We start from the raw sequence: 25053 nt of genomic DNA on the forward strand, positions 1-25053 counted from the left end.
TTTCTCCCACCTCCACACCATAGTTTTTCTACAGTATAAGATCAAAAAATATTTTCTAATTATTTCTTATTTAGAATTTATTTATGTCAATGCCAATCTCAGGGCTTCAAAACTTCATATTTCTTACAAACTAAGTCCCACAGTGAAGTTGTACTTATTTAATGTTGTGATTTTATACATGTGTGTATATATACATCCACACAAATTTGTGCAATTCTTACTCAATGTAAAAATTGTTTTATTTTCCTAGAATAAACAATAAATTTCCTTCCTTGGCCATAGATTTTTACAGTTAATATATCTATTTATCTTTGTTTCTCTCATTTCTATAAAAGAAGGCAAATAGGTAAGTACACTTAGTTACAGCTAACCTGCCTTATACCCCTTAACATTAAATCATTTTATAAAATAAACTGATTTTACATAAATCTCTCCATGGTTAATTGAATAATCTTTTTTTAGGGTTTACCTCATAAAGCAAACTAGGAAAAGGATCTATTTCAGTTGTCCAGTAACGATATTGTTATGAAACTAAACCTTGAGTTTCCACAAATCAGTAGGAATAACTGACTAGGCAGCTGCTTTCTGTGAAACGGAGCAGCACAACAGTGGTACACTGAAAATATTGGTGGCAGATAATTAAATTGTTCAATTTGTGTCCATTTAGAATCTTGCTTATCTTTAATATTATCTGACAATGCTTTTAGTTGTGTCACATGCTAATTTAGAGTACTTGGTGAAAAATAAAAAATGTCAAAACATCTTTTTAGTTTAATAGAGGTATTATGTTAAAAGAGATGAAAAAAGAATAGTAGAGGAAAATGAAAGGAAGGATCTATTCAGTCTTTTATCTTACATATACGTTGTATATTAATTGTAACATTTATGATTTTTAGGAAAGGAAGGAAATAAAAACAGAGTCAGACTAATTTTTGGTTTTTGTAGTTGAGATATTTTTCTTAATCTTCTAATTTAAAAGGCTGTTGTATGATGTTCACAGGACTTAGACTATTTCTAGGAAATGTTCTAGGAGTATGAATTTTTCTTTTGTCCTGCCTCTGTTAAATTACAGCTAAAAGGGAGAAGATAGGAAAAAACATAGATGAATTTTAAAGAATAGAAATAAGAGATTGAAATACATAAATTACTATAAACTCATATTAATAACATACAGATTAAAATTTATTTGCATACTTTAAAATATTTAACCATCCTTTATTATTTGAATTCAAATTCCCTTGGGTCTAAATTGGGCTCTTATTAATAAAACAGGTCCTTTTGGACTTTACGTTAATGCTTTAAGTCAGTGGTATATTAATAGTAATTCTACTATGGTAGTATTTCACATTGATAGAGTGGTTCCAACTTGCCTACAGGCACTCAGATGGTGATTGGAGCCCAGCTTTGTCTCAAGCAGTCTTGCTCTGAGTCTGTTTTCCTCACCATAACATTATGCTGCCTCTCATATTACAGAAATATTTAACATTGCAACTCTGGTTACATCACCATCAATTCCTTTCACAAGGACTTATCTTGAGTTCTGCATGTGTTTGTTCTAAAATTGTCATTTCTGTGTTTTAAGATATACCTTTGGGAATTCTGAAGAAAGAAAAAAATATAAGCAATTCAGATGTCCAGCCATCTTGTTCCTCTCTAATCATCTATAGTAGAGGAGAGAAATGTTGCTAAACATTAAATGTAATCAATTAATTCCATTTTAATAATTACCAAATTTATAACTGAACCTTAAAAATAGCACTCAAACATATTTTCCATATTGAGTCCATTTTTCCTCTATTAGAAAATTACCCCTGAGTGAAATATGTATACAAAATTATTACTGAGTCAAAATTAATTTAGTTTTATGAATATGGAACATTGGTGATAGTAGTTCATTATGAAAATAATATAATTATTTTAGTTGCATTAAGACAGATATTAAAAATTATATTTCTATTCCTGTGAAAAATATCTCCTGGAACTTTAGTGAGGAAAGTAGGTAAATTCTATTTTAAGAAAATTTAGAAATATAGTCCCTTGAAAAATATATCCACTGATGTTCTATGGCAGAAAAAAATTAACACATAAATCAATATTGAAACAATATAGAGAACACTATTCCCTAAAGAAATAACACCAAGAGAATATATGTCTGAACTCTTTCTGTAAGTGATTAAATTGCCTGTTTCGAATTTTTATTGAAAAATAATTAAAAAAATAAAATAGTTAAGGAATGGCTTAAGAGGATAAATAATATCGTGTGGAAAGTTACTCATAAACAGCTTGCTTTTTATGATTCCTTTATTCATAGCTTCCATATTTCTTTTATATATGAGATAATGTGTGTAAAATGTGTCACACCTAGTTGGGATTCAATCGAATTAGTTTCTGCAGTTGATTGTTTCATCATTTTCAGAGCCCTCTACTGTTTTTATTTAAAATAACAAGTTTTTTAAACCATGCTTATTTTGTCTCCTGAAAGTCAGTTCATTCAATGCTGTTCATTGGCTGGTTTATTCTGGTTGTTAAAGCTGTAGAGAAATTTTACAATTTCATTATGAAAACAGTATATTTAGCTCAATACACCAAAGTATTTATTTTTCTAGCAATTTCTGAAAGCACCCCATAAAAAACAGTTATGTGAATTACTTTGAAAAGTTATACACTGCTGTTAAAACGTAATTTTTATTATAATAATAATTTTGATTTAAATTGCAACTCTGATATTATTCTGATATTCTATATAATCTCTAATGTTTTTGAAGAAAAAATTTCAAGTCCCAGGTCAAAATTACTGACTCCAAGAATAAATTTACAGCAAAGTGAGTTTGAATACAGCTAAATTTCAATCAGGTAAGCTATAGAAATAAGATAATTAGATTCCTCCTCCTTCCTATCCACTTCAGCAATTGTGAAAGCATGGCCCTTACTTTTAGTTATGATTTATTCACTTGACAGTATATGTTATTGTAATTCACTAAGTCATTATTCAACTTCATTTGTTTATTAGCAACAATACCTGCTACTTAAGAACAGGAGGGATTTCTGAGATTGGTAGGCCTTCTTTCTCACCTACTTTCTTGCTTTCTTTTTAGTATTTTTTTATGTTAAATTGTGAGCTGGCAGTTGCATGTCTGAGCATGAATTTCTTGGTTTACAGTGAAATAGCAGGCCCCTTAGGATAATATTGTTTTGAAAAGGAGATGACAGAAGTCCTGTTGGTTTGGCTTTGATACAAATTACAGTCCCTGTATCCTTCAGTTCATGCCACATTTGTGAGTTGCCTGCCTACAGTTTCTCAGGATAGAGAAGAAAACGTATTTGGATTTCAAAGGAAAAATAAAAATAAAAATACTAAGCTTAGTAATTGCTATTTTTTCCCAATAGGATCATGTACATGGTCTTAGTAAAACTGTACTCTACATATATTGCCAGAAAATATCCTTTTCTGCTGCTCCAGTAAATTCTTTAAAGGCTAAAAGTGTTAATTCTGAGTGTCATGACAATGACTGAGGAAAATGTAAAAAAAGCATAAGAAAAAGCAAGGATTTAGTTTTCAGAATTTTTCCTCGGAATTGGGAAGAATAATACTGATTTTGCTTATTTTAATGGGATTCAACAAACAGTACCTGGAAGAGTAACCGGTAGACATTCGGGGTGATTCGTAAAGTGAGTGACAAAGACCTTCATGGAATTCCACATCCATCCCAACTACTTTTCCCTTTTATTTCTCCACTGTAGAGATTGAAGACACTCCGTATTCACCTTTCCAACCTCTACAGATCTAGTCATGTGATAACCTTCTGGTAAGTGAAGCCTAAGCAAAATGTGCTCAATGGTTTCTAGGAAAGGTTTTTATTCCCTGATAAAAGAGATATTACTGCTTCTCCTCTCCCTTGGTGCTTTGAATGGCATGTGATACTTCAAACTGTAGGAGTCATTTTCTGAACATGAGAGAAAGGCTAAGAGAATTACAGAGGACATATGTCGGTACGTGTTGTAGACAAAAGATGTACCACCCATAACTCCCTTTAAGGAAGAAACTGGTTGCTAGGTGTGGAGAGTGGGATCAGTAGACAGCATCCAAATATCTGCTCTTCAGGGTCTAACTCAGCTGCTGAGAGCTGCCTGGCTGAGGTCACACTCTTCCAGTGACAGAGTGAGATGCAGTGAATATCCAGAGACAGACCTGATTGTTTCAGGCCAACACAAGACCCTCTGCTAGGCAACATTCACTCTGGAGCTCCCTGCTAGAACGGATGAGGTTTTTTTGGGTGTGAATCACAGTTTTATCTACCTAGTCCAACTCCTTCCCACTTCTCATAGGTATTGATCCCTATTAAACATTTTATAATCCAAACCCCATCTCAGCCTTTCTTCCAGAGAATCCAGCCTGTAATCATGAAAACAAAAATGACAGTCATCTACTTTCAGACATTTTTCATGTGCGAAACAATTTATTCAAACCATAGTTACTTACAAGTTCACAGTTGTGTGCTGCCAAGTTATTCGTAGCTGTTATAGGTAGACAGTTCCAGAATTTATTTTCTTAAATGTTTTTCTTTAATTCTCACAAGAAATAGTAGTATTATAAAATTCCGTAAATTGTAACTAAGAGGAACATCAAATATCATTTGCTCCAAAGTTTTTATTTTATCAATAAGAAATCTGAAGACCAGGAATATGGATAAAAATTGCAGTAGATCTTAGTCAAGAGGGAAAAAAAAGGGCCACATCAAATAATTTATTTAATTTAAAAGATTTCTAGTATACTTCAGCTCCTTCATTACTTTCTCACATTTTATACTATGATCTAAAGGAGTTCTTCTCAAGCGTGGTCTCTAAACTAGCAGGGTCAGCATCACCGGGAAACTTGTTAGAAATTAAAGGCAAATACGGAGGTCCTACTGTTAGGCATTTAGAGAAATGAGCACCAGGTAAGGGGAGAGGAAAGGAGAGAGAGGAGCCCAGAAAATAAAAGTACACATGCGCTCAGGATAAGGGGCTCCAAAAACTTTTACTTTTAGTGAGGCCCAGCAAAGAAGCTGACTAGGATCCAACGCTGCAGCTGCACAATAGAGAGAAAGACCTGGCTTAACTTGACCAAATGCTTATTATAATATAATTAACATTGCAGTTTGAGCCCCCTCCCGTAGGTTTCTCTGTGTGCATCATGGGTAAAAATATGCATAAAAGGGAAGGGCGTGCCTGAGCACAAGGAATGTGAGCTGTTAGTCAGCCTGATCAAAGAAACTGAGCCATGAATCAATCAATCAATCACAAACAAATGCCCCCTAAGCCATGATATAAAAACAGGAAAAACAAAGGAACAGCGCCAATTTTCCTCTCTTTGATTGGCCCGCTCCTAATTCTCGGGAGTGTATTATATTTTACTACTTTTTTACTTTACTAATAAAATCTTGTTTATATCATGCTTTCTGTCTCTCTCTAAAAATTCATCTTTTTCAGGTGACTAAGAACAAAGGTAACTCTTATTCCCCTCCTCCCAGTAACACTACCATGAATATATTCAAGCAGAAAGTCTAGCAGGGAGGAAGTGAAGCTTAGTAATTTGTATTTTAAGAAGAGTTTATTGGAAAAGGAGGGGATTGAACCAAGTCAAGATTTTTAACAATGAACTTTTATCAGTAAGGGTTCTCCAGAGAAACAAAACTAATAAGGGCTGTGTGTGTGTGTGTGTGTGTGTGTGTTTGTATGATGTGAAACAGGTAGGGAAACAGGGAGAGAAACAGAGAGAGAGAAAGAGAGACTGATTGAGAAATACATTGTAAGGAATTGGTTCACATGATTGCGAAGGCCAGCAAATCCAAACTCTGCAGAGCAGGATGGAAGGCTTGGAGACCCAGGGAAGAGCTGATATTCCAGCTTGAGACCAAAGGCAGTCTGGAGGCACAACTCTTCCTCAGAGACCTCAGTCTATTTTGTTTTAAGATCTTCAATTGATTGGAAAAGTCTCACCCACATTATTGAGACTAATCTACTGATTCAAATGTTAATCTCATCTGAAAAATAACTTCACAGCAATATCCAGGCTGGTATTTGACCAAATATCTGGTTACTGAGGCCTAATCAAATGGACACATAAAATTAACCATCACAGGACCCTTTGTTTGAATGAATGAAACATTATATAGAAGTCCATATGTAAAATCAATAAAAAGTTCAATGGTTGAAGCAGGATGAATTCCTGGAATTCTTTACAGACACCACCTCCCACTTCAACAGCACCACTTTCTAAGAGACTAAGGGACCTCACAGAATCTCAAAGATTTATTGATGTACCATTTAAAAACCACATAAATACCTAAATAATGGGACTACTTCCAGCTCTCAGACCCCAACTGATGTAAGAAGATATTTCCAGACAAGGTCCTAAAGGCCTTCCCTATATTCTAAATTTTTAGAAATGTGTAATTTATTTGTCAATTGTCTAAATGTATGACAAATTCCTGCTCACCAAATGTTTCCCTCATCTAGGAGCATGCTTATTAAATACAGCAACTTATTAAATACACAATCCTACTTCTGTAGGGTTCTCTACTAGGTTTTGCTTCGACAGATTTTTAGGAAATTTATTTCAAAAAAATAGCAAGGGCAAATTTTCACTCAATCCATGTATAAATTTTCAGATTTCAAATAAATGGGGTAATAGTAAAATTTTAATACAATAATATGGCATTTCTTAACAGTATGGAAAATGATGAAGTTATAAACCCTTAAATTAAATCAAGCATTCCAGATACAGGAATCAGTCATTGTGGGATTAAACAGTAATAGTTTCTAAAATGAAACCCTCTGGGACTCAAATTTTTAAATCATTGTGTTTTGTCTAAACCTATACACAAGCATCTCAAAAATATCTGAGCATATTTACATGAAAAAGAAATTATTTTTCCCAGTCTTGAGTTCTTAAATGCTTCTTTCATGCGAAGTCAAGGAACTGTAGAGATTAATCAAGAATCCAAAAATTGGTTTGACTTGCATTCTTTCAAAATATTGTTAATGAAGTAAGAATTGCTGTGTAGATGATTTTTTTAATTTTAAGAGTAGTTTAAAGCTTATTAGATAATGAAACTAAAATAAATTTGCCACAATCTTTCTTGTATTTCCTATTATTAAGATAAGATAACTTGGACTCTAAAAGTTATGTTTAGACTAACATTTTACATTATCTCTAATGACAAGAAATAGTAAATGTACTTTCTTTTTATTACAGGTGAAGGAACAAATTCAAAGAGCCCAACTGATGTGAAGGTCAAATAACTAGTAAGTACAGAAGGCTGTATTTGAAACCAAGTTTTTTAGAGAGTTTCTGGACCTGGTTCTCTCAAATGCCAGTGATAGGACTGTATAAATAAATTACTTATACCTGGGCAACAGAGGAGACTATGAAAGAAGAGGTCAACTCTTAGAATGAGATGAAAGGGATTAGATCAAGATGACAAACTGAACATATCTGTCCACCTCTCATTCACCTCATATTCCCTTGGAATAACAGAAAATAAAATTTTAAAGAATGAGATTATAGGGGCTCCATTTTCAAGATAACAAGGTGAAGAGCTCCACAGACCCATTCTTCAGTGAAATAAGCAAAACTAATAAAAACTATAAAACTAAAAAAAAAAAAAAAGCCTCTAGAAACTTCTCTAAGGGCATACAGAAAATTAAAAAAAAAAATTCAAGAATATAGTAAGTTTTTACTTTTCTCAGTAAGAAGAGTGAGAGACTATGGCATCTGAGTCATGACTCATTGCTTCTCTCCACCTACCAAACTCAGCTTAATGAAAGCTATACTATTAGGTGTGGCCAAGAGAAGGTTCCCTTTTCTCTCAGCTCTGAATTAAGTTTTACCATATCTCCCTAGGAGTATAAACCATCAGTATTTCTCATCTTCTCCAATTGCAAGTTGAAATGGCTAACTTCCTAGTAAGTGCCAGCTAATAGTTGAGGGGCTCCTTTTTCCACTCAGTGTCTATTCATAGGACAGAGGCTCTGCCCTATGTGCATCAAGCTAAGAATGCTGAGATCCCTATGGCCTCAGCCCAGCTACTTCTTAAAGCAGAGGTTCTATTCTGAAAGAGGCAAGCCAAAGAATCCAGAGGCTACTGCCCCACCCAGAGCCCAGAGTAATGGCTCAGAGAGATTTCCCAGGGGAAGAGGCAGTCCATAAGAAACAGAGCCCTGAAGCTTTATCTAAAGAAGTTACCTTAGGTTCTTCATTTGAAATAAAGTTCAAGCTGAAGGGTGCTCTCAAAAATAATAGCTTCTCTTAGTTAATAGTAACAAGCTAGGCCATTGGTCATCCAATTTTCTGGAGAGAACCATGGGAAAAGACATCTGAAAAGAGTGCTCTGGGACAGATAAAACAACAACAACAACAAAAATTTAAAGACTGGTCTCAAAAATTACCACTGTAAAAATTAATTGGACCAGACTGCTGCAAAATTTATGCTCTAGGGTGATGTTGAAAATAATAGAAAGAATCAACCAGTAATTATTTAAGCCTAACGAACTGGGTGTAATACCAAAGGAAGTAGATGGCTTAACAGAGAGATCAGAGAAAGACAAGAAAGCCCCGGTAAAACCACTGTCATCCCAGGCGTGGGCCACATGCCCAAGGCTGTATTTTCAGAGGAATGACACCAAAGACTTAATACTTCAAGGGAAATAGACTTTACCAAGTAGCCTAGTCAAGTCACAAAACAAATAAGCACACGAACAATCACCAAAACAGCCCCAGAGAGCAGGAAGGGAAATCATCATCCAGAGTTGATACAAGGTACTATATAAAGTGGCTAGCACTTAACAATAGAAATTATAAGACATGCAACACATGATCCAGACACAAGAAAAAAGTAGGCCACAGAAATTGTCAGGAACCAGATATCACATTCAATGGATACCACCAAAAAAATTATTAGGACAGATTAGAATTAGTTAAAGAAATTCAGTACATTTGTAGGATGCAAAATTAATACACAGTGCTAATATACACCAACAAAGTACTATCAGAAAAAGAAATTAAGAAAACAATCCAATTTACATTTACATCAAAAAGACTAAAGTACCTAGGATTAAATCTAAGGAGGTAAAAGATCTCAATCTGAAAACTACAAGACGCTGATGAAAGAAATTGCAAGACAGCACAAATGGAAAGATATACCATGTTCATGGACTGGAAAAACTAGTATTGTTAAAATGACCACATTCCTCAAGGCAATCTATCAATTCAATGCAATTCCTATCAAAATATAAATGGCATTTTCCACCATACTAGAATAATTCTAAAATGTGTATGGAAACATGAAATACCCCTAATAGCCAAAACAATCTTGAGAAAGAAGAACAAAGTTAGAGGTATCATATTCCCTTATTTCAAACTATACAACAAAGCTACAGTAATTAAAACATTATAATATTGGCCCAAAACCCAACAAATAGATCATTGGAACAGAATGGAGAGCACAGAAATAAACCCACACACCTACAGTCAATTAATCTACAACCAAGGAGTCAAGAATATACAATGGGGGAAAAGAAAGTCTCTTTAATAAATGATGTTGGAAAAACTGGACAGCTACATGCAAAAGAATCCAACTGAACTACTTTCTCACACCATATACAAAAATATGCTCAAAATGTATTAAAGACTTAAAGCTAAGACCTAAAACTGTAAAACTCCTAGGAAAAAAACATAGGCAGTATGCTCTTTAACTTCAGTCTTAGCAATATTGTTTTGGATATGTCTCCTCAAGGAGTGAATACAAAATTAAAAAATTAAAAATGGGACCACATCAAAGTAAAAAGCTTTTGCACAACAAAGAAAATGATAAGCAATATGAAAAGGCAGCCTACTGAATGAGAGGAAATGTTTGTAAGCAATATATCTGATAAGAGGTTAATATCCCAAATATACAAAGAACACATACAATTCAGCATCAAAAAACCAAACAACCCAATTAAAAAATGGGCAGAGGACCTGAATAGACATTTTTCCAAAAAAGATACACAGATGGCTAACAGGCACATAAAAACATGCTCAACATCACTAATCATCAGGGAAATGAAAATCAAAACCATAATGAGATGCCAGCTCTCATGTTTCAGGATGGCTATTATCAAAAAGACCAGTGTCAGGAGGATATAGAGAAAAGGGAACTCTCACACACTGTTGGCTGGAATGTAAACTGGTGCAGCCACTATGGAAAAGAAAATAGTATGGAGGTTCCTCAAAAAATTAAAAATAGAACTACCACACAATTCAGCAGATCCAACAATTCTACTTCTGGGTATTTTTCTGAAGAAAACAAAAACACTTAATTCAAAAAGATATATGCACTTCTATGTTCACTGAAGCATTATTAATAATAGCCAAGATATGAAAACAACCTAAGCGTCCACTGATAGATGAATGGGTAAAGAAGAAATTATATACATATGTACATACACATACAAACACACACACAGGCACATATATACAGTGGCTCGAACTCAGCCATAAAAAGGAAATTCTGCCATTTGGGATATCACAAATGGATCTAGAGGGTATTATGCTAAGTGAAATAAGTCAGGCAGAGAAAGACAAACACCATACTATTTCACTTATGTGAAGATTTTAATATACAAAACAAATTAACAAACATAACAGGACGGAAACAGACTCACAGATACAGAAAATAAACAGGTGAGTGCTAGAGGGGCCGTGGGTGGGAGAAGAGTGAAATAGATGAGAGGAGATTAAGAGGTACAAACTTCCAATTAAGAAATAAATGAGTCATGGGGATGAGATGTACAACATAGGAAATACAGTCAATAATATTGTAATAACTTTGTATGGTGACAGATGGTAACTAGACTTATCACGGTGAACATTTTGTGATGTATAGAAATATGGAATGACTATGTTATACACCTGGTACTAACAAAGTGTTATAGGTCAATTATGTTTCAATAAAAAAGAAATGCAGCTGGATATATTGCAAATAAATATCAAACATATTTAGAACTTCATCAAAATTTGGATTTTTTAAATAATTCTTGAAATTAATTATATTACTTTAAACTGTAAATTTCAAAATAGGCAAGATTTCATATTTTTTTCATTAACTCATTCAAATATTGATTGAAATCTTATATGGTATGAAAGGTATAAAACTATACTAAATGGGATTCTTGTTTCAGAGGATTTCTCAAATGAGCTACACACACAACTGATTTCATTGTATTACAGCTACACTGTGTGTAAGCGTAAGTATCATGGAAAGCTTCTATTCTAATTCATAATACTATTTATAATTTTTAATAATATTAGGATGAATATTATTATTTGAGTTAAACAGAATAACAAAAAGAATGTTATATGAGATTTCAAAATCATTAAAGCAGTTTTTTCTCAAGAGTCATAAGCATCTTTAGTTGCTTCATTAATTTACTTCACAATTTCAATGATGTTACTAAAGAATATCAGTAATTCAAACAATTGTAAGTGTCCACATTCATATTTTGATATTCTCTATACAAGCTTTAACTATAATTAAGTATAGTTCTGCATGTAGGCCATAGCTAAGAAGCAAAGTACACATATAAAACTGAGACTTCCTTTTTTGCCACACCAAATTTAGGAGCTATACAATTTTGAGAATCAAAGTGAGTGAGAGAATTATCTGCAACAGCAATTAATTGTAGAGTAAACTGGATCCCAACTTTGTCCCAATGAAATACTTAAAAACAATGTGGAGTCTTTCTTCCCAACTTTCCTTTAGAAATGCACATATATTTATTGCTAGGTCAAAGATTTACTCAAACCACGTTTAGATGTCCAAATAAAATGTAGTTTACTTTCTGTGCTACTGATATAAATTTCTTTATAATTTCCTAGTTTTCAGTGTTGTGGAAAAAATGTATAAATTTTAGTTCAGTTGGGTAAGCACTGCAGATGTAATCATTTAAACAGTACTTTTAGGTAAATGCTTAACTTCTTTAAATAAAAATGCTCAGAGTTCTACCCTGCTTCTTTCCAAGGTTGTATCCAAGTGTTTTGTAAGGTGATAACACAGAGAACTATACTCAATATCTTACAGTAACCTATAATGAAAAAGAATATGAAAATGAATATATGTATACATATGACTGAAACATTATGTTGTACATCAGAAATTGATGCAACATTGTAAACTGACTATACTTCAATAAATTTAAAAAAAAAGAAAAAGAAAGAAGCTGATAATCATACATAAATATGCTGTCCTCTAATCTTTGCATTTTGCCTTTGCCTAGTTGGTATGGGCTCCCTGCTGAACTCCTGTCAAGGGTAAATTCTGCTGGCATCTCTCTTTTAGGACTATGGCTGGTACAATGCGTAGTCTTTTTTTCCCTGGTCTTGGCAAAGCCTGACAGTCCTTTCTGGTTGATCTGGCCTCATCTAGTTCTTCCTTGTCCTGGGAAATGATCTCAGTTCTGGCTGTGATGACCATGGGTGTCAGCCCCAGCAGTCAGCCCATTGTCAGTCCTTTGCTACAAGAAGACTTTGTGGAGTCTGAAAAACTCCCCAGGTTTGAAAACTTTTTTTGTCCTAAGTTGAAACGATATCAATTTACAGAATATAACATAAATAAATTGTGTGAAGAATGATTATAAAGCAAACATCAATGTAACCACCACCCAGGTCAAAAATTAGTACATTGCTAACATCCTCAAAGCTACTATTCATCTCTATAAATATCCTCCTCCAGCTTCAAGAGGTAAACCTTACCAGGACCGCTGTGGCAATTCATTTACTGTATTCCTGTACAGGTATAACACCAAAATAACATTCCTAAATAATACAATGTATAGTTTAGTTTTTCCTGCCTTTAAAATTTACACAAATCGTATCTGTAAGTAAACATTTGTGTGTTGCCTCTTGCACTTAATATTATTGCAAAGTCCATTCACGTTGTCACGTATATCGCTAGTTCTTTTTTTTTTTCTTTTTTTTTTTGGCTTGTATTCCATCGGGTGACCATATCGAATATAACTTTTAAGTATAATGTTGTATGTTCCATTGTATGAACATATAAAACAATTTTCACTTTGGATAAGCAATGTTATTCCAATTTTGTACTGTTAGAAACAGTGCTGCTAGAAATTCTTTCAATTATAATCTGGCATGCACGAGGGTGTCTAGGCTAAACAACCAAAGGTTAAATTACTGGGACGGACACACACACACACACACACACACACACACACACATCTTCGACTTCAGTTAACTACTACAAACGGTTTTCCAAAGAGGTTGTGCCAGTTCATATTCCTATCAGCTGGCTATGAATGCTTCAGAAAGTTCCAGAGAGGGTCCGTGAGGCACTTGCTAGATTTTATCTCTCTCTCCACACTCCCGCCGCACAGCCCAGCAAAGGACCACATATATAGTAAGTTATATGTAACATAAACGTAAATATATAAACATATAAACGTACTTACATTTGTAAGTCTCTGCAGATTCTCTCCTGGGCTAGGCAGCTCTCACACCAGGGCTCCCTGGGGGCAGCGGCGCCAGGGGCGGAGGGCGCGCTCTCGACAGCTTCCAGGCGGCGACCCTGGGTGACCCTCGCGGGGCGCGCACGCAGCACGAGGACGCACAGGGCCTGCGGCTCGGTGAGGAGACGGGCTTGGCGGAGGCCCTGCGCCTGACCCAAGCCGCACACGCGGTGGCTGAGCTACTGCGCGACAACTGGCAGCTGTAGAAGCAGGTCAAGCGCTGGACGCACCAGGTGGATTCCCTGCGCTTGGCGCCGGGCAAGGACAGGCCCACGCCCGCGCCCGGGGGTGCCGGCCAGCTCACCCCGTTTGGCCACCGTACAGTTCGCCGGCCACGCCACCTTCTCACTGAGGGACCATGTGCGGCCTGAGTGTGGACATGAGGACGACAGTGAGGAGATGAGGAGGACCTCAAACCATGCTTCCTCAAGAGTGGGCACCAGCCAAGGGCAGGGCCTGGTGACGGCTCCCCTGAGGCCGCCCCAACCTTCCAGTCACCGCAGGCTCCCACGCCTTGCCTGGGGAGCCTCACCAGCCAGTCAACTCCTGTCGCTCGAACACCCGAGTTCTTGGGGCGGGGGGGCACCTCAGCCGACGCTCTGTGACCCTCGTCAGCCGCCGTCCCGCGGAGGATTGTGGGAGCGCTCAGCCGGAACCCCAGCGAGGCCAGTGCAGCCCGGACTCCCGGTCCAAGTGACAGCACACCTCTCCCACGGGCTTTGTTGAGCCCGGCTATGAGGCAGTGACGGTAGGAAGGAGCAAGGACAGCTCACCTCTGGTGACACCTCCTCCGACGCCCCTGTCTACGCAGCCGCCAGCAATGATGCAGTCCATCGCGGCCTTTACCATCACCTGTATCCAACTTAGTTAAGCAGGTGCAGCTGGCTTCTGTCTGTGCCCAAAGGGCAAGTGGGATGTTCTGAAACCTGTTCTCATCACAAGAGAAGTGAAGGGACAGAAGAACTGAATCTGGCCTTACTTCTTAATTTGAGTTGCACTTACTTCACGGTGGATGGGCCTCAGAAGCTAGATACGGGCAGTCTTTGAGATGATCTTCAGAAGTCCTAGACTTAAAGGTAGGCCTCCTGACCTTGACATTTAGCTTTTAAAAAGTACCCTCTCTCCCGGTAACTATCTCACTACATGCATCCCTTCTCCCAGCCCCCGTTACGCACACCCAGAAGCCTTATGCAGGGCCTCTACCAGGAGCTCACATCCACTCCTCGCCGTCCCAAACACACGTACCCAGATATGTATGCCTCTAAGTCTGGGTTCTACCAGAGCTCTCTGAATGTCCCTGAAGGCCCCTCTTCCTATCTCCACAGGTTGGATGAGGGAGTAAGGTGGGGGTGCCAGGATAAGTGTCCTTGTACCTGACGTACTTGTTTTCCGTGTCTCTCTCTTCTCGCTTCCATCCCACACAGTACTTCAGGACTGGTGGGGTTGTTTCAGGCTTTGGGGCTTTCCCTTACTGTAATCATGTCCTCCAGTCTCTGTGGCAGTAACATTACACCCAGATGGAAGTGCATTTTTCTTATACTTAAGAAAGCAAAATTATGATCTTAATCTTCTAAGCTAAAGGATTTAGAATCCCCCACCCTCTGTCCCTTAACAAGACCTGTGGGTTTGTCACCAGTTGTGGGTTCCGCAGAAATCCCACCAAGTTGGAATTAATTACTCAAGACTCTGTGGAAAAAGTCAAGATAGCGAGAGGGAGTCAGGAGCCAACTCCATGAGCCTCTCAAATGCTTCCATATTTATTGTGTACAGTCAAAGGAGGAATGCAGGAATTTAGGGAAGAACAGGGTGGGATCATGATGAGTGCAAAGGCTTTGTTTGTTGGTGTTTGGCTCAAGGTCAACAGACCCTTTCTGGTGAATCATGTTCCTGTTGAGCTTTTCAGCTTCTCAGGGCGCATTGTATGAGAAACAGCCGCTTAACAACTTGGACTCAGGCGGCTGTGCCTGTCTTAGGTTGCCCCCCTCAGGGGATCTTAACCGTTATTGGCTAACCAGCCTTCTCACCTCTGAGTCTGCAGCTTTTTATAACTTGTTTACCATTCCAGCCCAAGGCTGTTTTGAGGATAGAAGACGATCTAAAGGCGGGCACACCCAGCCTGGGCCTGGGTCGTTGCTAAAACCTCAACTATGCAAGCAACGTGGTTACTTAGCACATTTGCTCTTCTTTAAAGAGATAAGTGGCTGGGGTCTGTTAGAATTTGTTAACCCAATCATGGGCTGCCACAAAGACCTATTTTTCAAGCCTGTTAACTTGCAACAAAATCACATCTGACAGTGAAAGCTGAGCTGTATAACTACTTCTAGCATGTATCAGTCTTTTTTTCTGAAGCATCAGAACCCATTGCTTTTAATGGGTGAGAAATTCCTATGGCATCAAGATTTCTAGAATATACGAATTCAAATTAAAATGTTTCAGAAATATTTTCCTCCAGTTTTATGATAGTGGGGAGAGGGGAGGTAGAGAGGAGAGACTTCTACACTTTATCTTGCTTCGGCTGCACCTATGCCTTTGTATACCCTAATTTTTTTTTTTAAATAAATTGGGAACTAACTGCTTTAGATGAAGATTTTGTGAAGGCTATACAAACTCCATATGATTTTTCCATAAGCTGAATATATTAGAATTCAGAAATGAGAACTGTGTGAATTTATAACTATTTTACTATTTATATATAAAATATATTCTGATGCATAAGAAACAGCATTAGAATTAGGCATGTAGAATAAGGGCATCCTATAACACCCTGCATGAGACTTAGGGAATTGCTGTAAAGAAAAAAAAAGTCACACAAATCTAGAGAGTGATAAGTAAAATTCATTCTCTCAGGGATTTTTTTCTATTGTTAATTGTGACGAAGCAACAATTGTCAAGCTTTGCAAATGCCTGAATTATTTACTGTATCTCAAAGCAAATTTTACTGTTAGCCAGTGCTGTGGAGTTTGGACTAAATGGAGGTGCAGGTGGGTAGAAAAAAAGTCCAGATGGATCTGAGATGCATATACCAACTTGAAGTGAGGGAGCTCAAGGTGGACAAAATGCCCTTCCTCATAAATCAAGCAGAGAAGAACAATGATCTGCTTTACATAAAACAGAAAACACCTGGGTTTTCTACTTTCCTGAATGGTAGGAATAAAATAGGGTATATATATTACAGCTTGGGAAAAGAAAGTTGAACCTAATTTCTGCTTCCACAATGGATTCAGAACACAACTAATCATCAATATAATTAAAAAGGTAAATTTAATTGGAGTATGCAGTGCATTTGAGATAACAGGCTAGGAACTATTTAGTGAGCAGAGAGAATTTAATAATTGATAAAATGAAAGAATTATGAAATGTGTGCAGCTCTGAAAAAATAATCATTATTTTGGCAATATTCTGTTTATATTTAACAATGTTGCTTTTAATAAAATAACAAGAGTTGCCAACATGGAGCAATTAGGTCAGACAAACTAGGAATTAATTACTGTAGACAGGCCCATATGTCACAAAAGCATTGCACATGTTTTCCAAGCCCTGCTTGGAAGGGGAAAGATTTATTCTGGGAAAGCTCTTGAGGTAGTAAAAGGGACATTGCTGCAGAATTTAAATCTTCAAGGCAGGAAGTTGCACTAACTACAAACTAGGTGAATTTTCTTCAGTACTTATTTAATTACTTAAAATGAAGCAATACCTAAACAGTGTAGTTTCAAAGGCCTCAAAAGTTCTTGAGGTTTGCCAGAAACCAAATTTCTACAAGGCATGAGCTACTGATTCTGTGCATCCACATATGAATTCAAGCTGGTATGGAGAAATGATTAATAAATCGCAATCTTTAGGGTACATACACATGGCCTAAATTCAAGATATGACCTAAAATTTCGTTTTAGTATGAAAGACTGAAAATCAGCCTTTGTGTTTTGCTTCCTAAATATGCTCCAATGTGAACATTTTAGTCCTTAAAAATCACTGTTAGTTTTGATATTATTTTCACTACAAAAACATATCATCAGATTTGGAATATACATTTTCACATGGAGAATCAATAACAATAGTTTCAACTTAAACAAAGAACTTAGTATATTATTCCTCTGAATTGGTCCATATGTACGTCAAGCTTGGTTGTTTTAGGCTAGAATCTGTTACAACCTTGATTTCTAATTCTGCTAACTTATTTTCTTGGAGATGTCGCCTGTGGCATAATACCCATAATTTCCCATGTGAGGCCTGCCTTTTGAGATGTTTCATATTCCAAAATATCCACATCTGTGGGAAACCTTTAAAGAAGTTGCAAATTTACAAGTCTAAGAGGATATAGGCCAATAATACAATCCCAACTGGGGACTGTGAAAACAGCACAGTTGCAGATACAAATGACAGGCAATATCTAGACTCATGATAGAGACACAAGTAGGTGGTGGAGTGGGTTGTAGAACACTGGACCACCCACTTATTAATAGTCTCAGTTGTTGCCATACTAGTATGTGATCTAGATCATGATTTTATGTGAAATTTCATCACATTTTAAATATTGCAATTAATTCAAACAGAAAGAACAAATAAAAACAAATACATTTGACCAAACAAAAATATTTTAGAACTGAATTCAACATTCTACCAGATAGATGCAGACAGTTGCCTGCACCAGGCATTAATGCTTTCTGCTATATGGGCATAGGAGATACTATTTGTTTAGTATTGCTGTTATTGTTACCACAAAATTCTCAAATTTTAACTTCTATCAGAGTCACTTGAATAGAGTTGTAAGATAAAATGAAAGATGCCCAGTTAAATTTGGATTTCAGATAAACAATATGTTTTTTAAACAAGTCTCAAATATCACTTGGGACATACTAAAAATATATTCATTGTTTTATCTGAAATTCAATTCAACTGTGTACACTGTACATTTATCTGTTAAATCTGGCAATTTTATACCAGGATGGCTTGTTAAAACACAGATTGCTGGTCCCACTCTAAGTTTCTGATTCAGTAGATCTGGGGTAGGCCGTAACAGTTTGCATTTCTAACAGATTTCCTAGGGAACGTTGGTACTCTTGGTTCCAGGAACACACTTTGAGAACCATTGTTCTAAAATAAACTAATATTGAGTCAATTTTTAAAAATCAACTTAAAGTTATTTACATCTTCTCTTTTAATCAAATGTTTGCTTATTATTTCAAATATGTAGAGATTCTCTGGTTTTCCTAATGACTCAAGGGTAGTTCTAAATCTATATTCATGATTTCATTTTACTTTAGACTCAAGATCACCTGCCCTCTCATACTTCCAGCAATGTCTGCTAGGATCTTTGCCCAGTACCTTTGTTTCCCCAGGCATTTTAATGCTTGACTATAAAATTTTAGTAGCTGAATTTAGCCTGAAAAGAGAATGAGTTTCTTGAGACAGTTAAGCATGGCATCTGCTACCCTGCAGCATCATCTTTTTTTTTCCATATAAAATGTAAATGAGACATGTTAGCTATATTTAAAGGGGTGGTAATAGCCTTGCATGCTCGAATCATGATTATATTAATATGGCTAAACATGAATCAAAAATTTCCAGAAGTTTATTGAAATTCAATCATTAAAACTCAACTTGCAAACTATATGTTACTCCTTTCTTTTTAAATATGTACATATTTTTTCACAAACTGCCTTGGCAATCCCACACCCCTTCTAACTAGGTGTTTTTGCTGGCGTCCACTTGGCTGAGGCCATTTTAGTCTCTGGAAGGAGGGCGGGAGGAATATTAGACTCTTTGCCTTAGGAAATCTACATATATTACCATCATCATTGCAGTCATGTTCCTTTGTTGCTCATTGCTTCCAACTTGTTGCCACCCCTCTCACCTAGATCCTTTCATCTAGGGAGGATCTAAACTGTATTCTGTACTTATATGGTCCTGATCCTCTGGGATATGACTCTTTGCTTCTGTTTTCTGGTCCATGTGGTCATCTGCCTGCCTTTTCACCTCTGCCAATTCGCACAGCTGGAGTTGTTTTTTTTTTTTACCACCTGCAGCACATCCCAGGCTTTCCTTCCATGGCCCCAAACCAGAGTACTGTCCTTCAGCTTCCAGCCTTACGACCTGTTGCCAAGCTCATCACCCCACCTCCACCTGCATGCCTCTGAACTGTGTAAACTATTAGACTACTGCAGTGTGCTATCAACACTGGATGCCCACCTCCTACCAAGTGCAGGCTCTGTGCAACAAGAATTACATCTTTCCAGGCAGCTGCTTAATGACTGCCACTGTATGCTCCTGATTCTACCCTCTGTGGCTTGATTTTGTTTTATTCTTGTATTATTCCCCCAAAACAGGAGGATGTGCTTCATGGTGTTGAGACAGCAGGGAAAGAGAGCAGAATACAACCATTAAAGGAATGACACAGCAGTTGAGGACAAGAGAAATTGGTTAGACCCAAAATGGCAGAAGATTTGACTTCCAGTAGAACTTGAGCATTATGGCATACCCACAACTACCATAACATTTCCCAGGCTGACCTTAAAAGGCCAAAAACTGGGCAGGGGCCCAATTCCTGGCAATCCCCACCCCTTCTCCAGCATAGTTGGAATAGTCCTCCTACTTGTTAGCATGTGAAATTTCTGAGCCCATAAAAACTAACAACCCTGTGCCTCGTGGTTACTCTTTCCTGCCTTCAGAGACAGCCCACACTCTATGGAGTGTGTATCTACTTTACACTAAACACCCCCACACCTCAAGGCCTCTCTCCCTCTTACGTTTTGAGATGGCCCACATTCTGCCTGTGGAGTGTTTATGTCCTTGAATAAACTTATATTCACTTCACTGTGCCTTGCTCTTGAACTCTTTCCTGTGGAAGACAAGAACCAGTTCTCCAGTAACATTTTTGGTGTGCCATGAGGCTCAAGGTCTACTAGAAGTCCAGTCTTCTGTCATCTTGTTTCTAACCAGTTTGTCCTGTCCTCAATTGCTGTGTCATTACTTCAGTGGTTGTGCCCTGCTCCCTTCCCTCCTGTCTCATTGAGGGTCCTTCACATGAAACAATATATTGGGCTATTAAAGAAGTAACACATTTAGAAGTGCAAAAATAGTTCCCCCCAACTGTATACAGTGTTTAAAAACAAACAAAAAAATAGAAATGACTAGCCATAATATATTATGACAACTTCTGTTATATACCTATAAATTAAATGCAATTAATCTTTGGAGGGGATCACTGGAAGAAGTTTTTGAGTTTAGTATCTAACTTTGTAGAATTTTTAAGAAAGGTAACTGAGAATATTCTAACTAGGCCTGCATAAATAATGTTTGCACTTATAATAAAGATGCTGCTAGACAGCAGGATCAGTAAATCAGCCGCCAAAAGCATGTGTGCCTTAGGTGTCCGGCGCATAGTAAGCTCTGGAGAAGGGATATTGCAATGACTTACGCATTCAGACTTTCACTCAACTTTTGCTCAGTTCCAGTGATGACAGTTTATCCCAAATAGAAAAGCTGTTCTATCCAAACAAGAGTAAGGTGCCCTAGAAAGTGTTCTAATGGCTCGGTACAACTTCATATTGACAGCTGGTAACAGTAGACATACAGTTTCCTGCCACATCTGAATCCTCAGTATGTATGGAATTATTTTACTTACTACCAATCATTTCTACTTTATATCCCAGTGGTATTTACTATGACATTTTTATGACTTCCTCCCAAGTAGGCTGTTAGCTCTTGAACATGAAAGCCAGGAGTCATTTATTCTTGTGCCCTCTGCACCTAGCAAAATGCTTGAACGTATGATGGATACTCTAGAAATGATGAATGACTAACATGACCCTAATTCCAATACCAAAATTTTTCATTCTTCCTTATGTCCAAAGGTCATTCTTGTCATTTGGATGAACGGCTGAATTCCTGTATTATGTGTGCTTTGTTAGGGTCCCTGACAAATATCTCCGTTCCCTTGGTCTCAGATTCCTGCCTTGCTCCCCTTTGTCCTCCGGGAAACTAGAATAGAGATTAGGAATTGCCCTCAAAATTGCTATGAAACTTTTATTGAAACACTTAATATACTACTGTATCCCTTTACACAAGAATCTACTGCTGTATCCCTTTATTTTCATGAATGTGCTCACAGGAGAGTATCACTGAGGCTCTGACATCAGTTAAACCTCCACTTTGTGCCAGTCACTCTTAGCTGCTATGTTAGTTTACTAAGGCTGCCATAACAAAATACTACAGAGTGGGAGGCTTAAACAACAGTAATACATTGTCTCACAGTTATAGAGGCAGAAGTCTGAGATCAAGGTACTGCTGGATTGGTTCCTTCTGAGACCTGTGAAGAAGAATCCGTCTCATGCTTATCTCCTAGCTTCTGATAGTTTGCTGGCAATCTTTGTCCTTTCTTGGTTTGTAGAAGATAAGGCGCTTTCTGCCTTCATCTGCCTTTCTACAGGACATCATTCTGTTGGAGTAGGGGTCCACCCAACTCCAGTATGACCTCATCTTAGTTTAACTAATGATATCTGCAACAACCCTACTACCAGATAAGATCACATTCTGAGATACTGAGGGTTAGGATTCCAGTATGAATTGTGGAGGGACACAATTCAACCCATAACAGTTTCTGTGTATACTTTATGTTATCTAGTCCTCACAACAACCCTATGAGGTAAGTGTATTTCTCTTCATTAGATAAGAATTTTCTGTGGCTTCTGTCTAGACAGAATTTTCAGGTGACATGGCCATGCTTGTGTTTGGAAAATGTATTTTTTTCTTATTCACAGACCATCATAAAATCAGCTTCATCAGTAGAACTCCAGTCTGACTGTGAACTCCAGCTATGAACTTTTGTGGTTATGTTTTTATTTATTATTTATTTTCTCAGCTACACAATTGCTTTGTGGTCAATTGTGTGGGTAATTGGATGACTAGATATCTGAGATATAAGAATTTTTCCTGGGAAATCATGCCAGCTGACCTCTACCTATACTTCTAGGTCACTTTCTCTTATTTGAGGGCCTATTTTATTTTTCATAAAGCCAGTTTCAAACAATTCAGGTATTCTACAAGTAACATAATTATTTATTTTATATTTAAATAAAAAGGAAGTCACTAAATTTATATTTTAAGGCATATATGTTATTGATTTTGAATATCCCTTTTCACAAGGAAAGATTTAGTGACGAATTTGTTCAAGTACTTTTTGTTCGAAAACGTAGAAAACCGTATATCATACCTATGTTGTTATTTTTCATGACTGAACTCTGTTATCTTTTGTAAACATATCCTACTTCAATTTTCCTTTGCTTTTTTATTTAATATTGAGAATATATGGAACCAATATACAGCCGGCAAAGACCTAGTGAGGCAGAGTTTTATTACAGAGCAAGAGGTTTTATCTCTAGTTGCTCAAGTTAATAACTATCGCATAGAGACAAGAAGCCACTGGAAAAAGGCTTGTATATCAAGACATGTTCCTCATGGACTACTCCAGAAGATGTTCTGCTCACAGATAGGGGTAATTGAAATCCCCTCCGACACAAAAGAGATTACAAGCATAGCACATTTACGTATTAAGTCAGTCACACTAGAAACCCTGAAGGATTTCATCACCATAAATTTGTGTAACAGAAATTAGGTATAGAAATAGAGCAGGCAAGAACAAATCTGTGTGGCAAGGGAAGAAATCATCTATGAGCTAAAATGGAAAAAACTGCAGACAAATGCACCAGCATACTGAAAGGTGATCATTCCAACAGAGAGTGATAACAGTGCTTCCTAGGGGAGTTGTCTCAGATTCCGCAGCAGAGTCGGTATGTGGAAAGAGGAGGGATAGAGATGAGGCCAGAGATACCGCCCGACTTACTGTGGCTGAGAAAATTATGACTAAAACCAAAACTGTTCTGTCTCTTATTTGTAATTTGTTGTATATGTTGTATTTAAAATAACTATTAGTGAGCTATGTACATTTTTCTTCCAGAATGTGGTAATACTAGCTTTTCGTAAGCTAATCTTTTTGTTGTTTTCTCACAAATGAGTCCAAATCTAAATGAGTGCTCCTTTATTGTTAAAAAAAAAAAAGAGGTATATAAACCAGATCACATTGGAATAAATGTTTTTAATAATTCCCCAAGTAAACATGGCCTTCTCTGATTACTCTTCACAGAATTATTTCCAAATTAAACTATTTCCATGTTTAAATAATACCCTCATTATTCTTCTTTTCTCATATTTAATTTATTTCTCCTATAAACGCATACCTAGATTTCCACAATAGCCCTTTAGCTGAGCTTCTGATTTCTTGTATCTTTCTCCTTTATATTAATATAGTAAGGTGTATATTGCCTAAGTTGAGGAATAAGAAAGTTATTGTAAGGGTTGAAGTGAAATAAGGTAGCCTAAAGCCCAAATAGCAGTCACACATTTAGAAATCATGGAAACCTTGAACAATGTCCTTCATCTTTCACAATTTAAGAACAGTGAGGTCCTCACCTCAATTCCTGTGGTCGCCCAGAGCAGGGACCAGCACTACTCCCTTCAGCTTCTGCCATTCCCTGACTCTCCACTTCATCTGTTGATCCACACACTCAGTTAACAGATACTTGTTGAGCATCTCCTGAGTGCTGTGATTACTAGCAGGTATGGGACTCCTACTCTCACAGAATTTATAAACTGGCTCAGGATATAGACAAGTAAATTAGAAACCATAGTTGATTTTTATATCATGTTTTAATTTTTGTTATAAATGCTCTAATGGGAATTTACAGGCTAGTAAGTAAGAGCTTATATGTTAAGGGCATCTAGTTCAGAGATATAGGGTCCTAAATAGACTTTCCAGAAGAGTGGTACTTAAACTAAGGCTCAAAGCATCGCTGGGGATATTCTGGCAATTGGAGAAAGGCAAAAGGGTGACTTCTTTTCTGACTTCTCTGAATTGGGGTAGTAGGGTGTACAAATGCAGAGAAAATAAAGAGACTATGCTGGGGAACTGAAATGAGATTCCTTGGGTGAAGTGCATAGATGCAGGGGAGTCAGCAGTATCAGGGCTGAGGCTAGAAAGATAGAATATGAAGTTGTGCACATTCATTTCCTAACTTTCTTATGTTCTGTAAAGTGCATCACTCATGCTCCCTTGCCAGTTGGCTTCTAGGTAAGTTCAGTATGGAATGCACTAGAGTGCAGAGTAGGAGAAGGGAAGCCAGGTTGTGTTTCTTTCTTCCTTCCTTCCTTTCTTTCTTTGCAGAGGTTGCATCTTCTTTGTGATTCCATCTTTCACCAGACCCTCCTCACCATGGTCCCAGCTCCTGTCAGACAAATTCCTGCAGAAGTTACATTTTCTTCCAGGAATTCCTGACTCTGAATTCTGATAACATTACTTATTCTCTTTATTCACACCACCCTAGAGTGGTAGTGGCTTCCTACTGTTGCCAGTTTCTGCTTTTTTCAGCATCTCCTCTGTTTCTGTTTATTTCTCGCAATTCCTTTGTAATTGTTTATTATATTCACTTTCCTCTTTTGAATTAACGTGTGGATTCTGTT

Source organism: Camelus dromedarius, chromosome 1 (genome assembly GCF_036321535.1).
Source record: "Camelus dromedarius isolate mCamDro1 chromosome 1, mCamDro1.pat, whole genome shotgun sequence".
NCBI classification, from domain to species: domain Eukaryota; kingdom Metazoa; phylum Chordata; class Mammalia; order Artiodactyla; family Camelidae; genus Camelus; species Camelus dromedarius.